This window comes from Mizuhopecten yessoensis, unplaced genomic scaffold (assembly GCF_002113885.1).
Source record: "Mizuhopecten yessoensis strain PY_sf001 unplaced genomic scaffold, ASM211388v2 scaffold4505, whole genome shotgun sequence".
NCBI classification, from domain to species: Eukaryota; Metazoa; Mollusca; class Bivalvia; order Pectinida; family Pectinidae; genus Mizuhopecten; species Mizuhopecten yessoensis.
Window position 1 is genome coordinate 381,774 of NW_018405580.1, and position 1,131 is coordinate 382,904.

Genomic DNA, 1,131 nt, shown 5'->3' on the forward strand with positions numbered 1-1,131 from the left:
AAACCTTGTTGTTAGTTAATCAAAACTTGAGTATGATATATTTTTAGTCCTAAATTGATATTTATCCTATCTTCGGCCTCAAGTAAATAAATAAATTAACTTCAACTAGTTTAGTTTGTTCAACCGTGTCCACCAAAACTGGCTTATAATTAGGTGTTATCTTCATTTGTTAATTGATTTTCAGATATGTATTGTGCGATGATACTGTATTCGAAGCAACCTTTATAAGTCACTGTATCAGGTCGAATAGTTAGGGAGGGAATACCCTTCGAATTTCTACATGATGATAATTGAGTTTCATCTACCTTCGACACATAATTCGAAATTAGATTCATGATGTAGTCAACTAATTTCCTTTATCATTCAGGTTTGGTAGCAATCGATTTCTCAATTGTTTGTCAAATGAAAATTTTGTTTTACATATTCTTCAAAAAAATTGTCAATAACTAAGTTTTGTTTAACTCATTATGCGTAAAGCATAAGTATATTGTTTATGCTTCCACGAAAACCATTATCTTGAATAACATCAAACCAATTGTTCAATAGTTAAAAAAAATCCGAAACACGAATCAGCTGACCAATTAGATTCAAGTTCTTATAAAACGTCGTCATTCAAAAGAGACCTTAAGATAGGTTCTGGTCGCTCAATTATGGCTATTTGATTTGGAAACCTACCATATTAATATACCTGAGCTACTTCCTCTTTCAATTCTTCTGAGGCAGTTCACCGACGGGTATAAGGGTATTAGGGGTATTACAATGTAAGTACAACACACGTGTCAGTACATTGTGTTTTTTAATAAATTAACTATTCAGTAATAACAGTGTACTGCAGGAAACTTACTTTCCGTAAATTGATGTTCGTGGTTTTTAGATAACATGACACCTTTTGTACATGTCCGCGTAGATAAGGAAAAGGATACATATACGGGATGTAGTAGACATCAGTGTTTAAATGTAGTACGGTACCGACCGTTTAGATATGAAGTACGTAACAGACAATTTGGATATGCAGTATGGTACAGATCGTGTAGATATGTAGTACGGTACCGACTGTGTAGATATGAAGTACGGTACCGACCGTGTAGATATGTAGTACGGTACCGACCGTGTAGATATGTAGTACGGTAC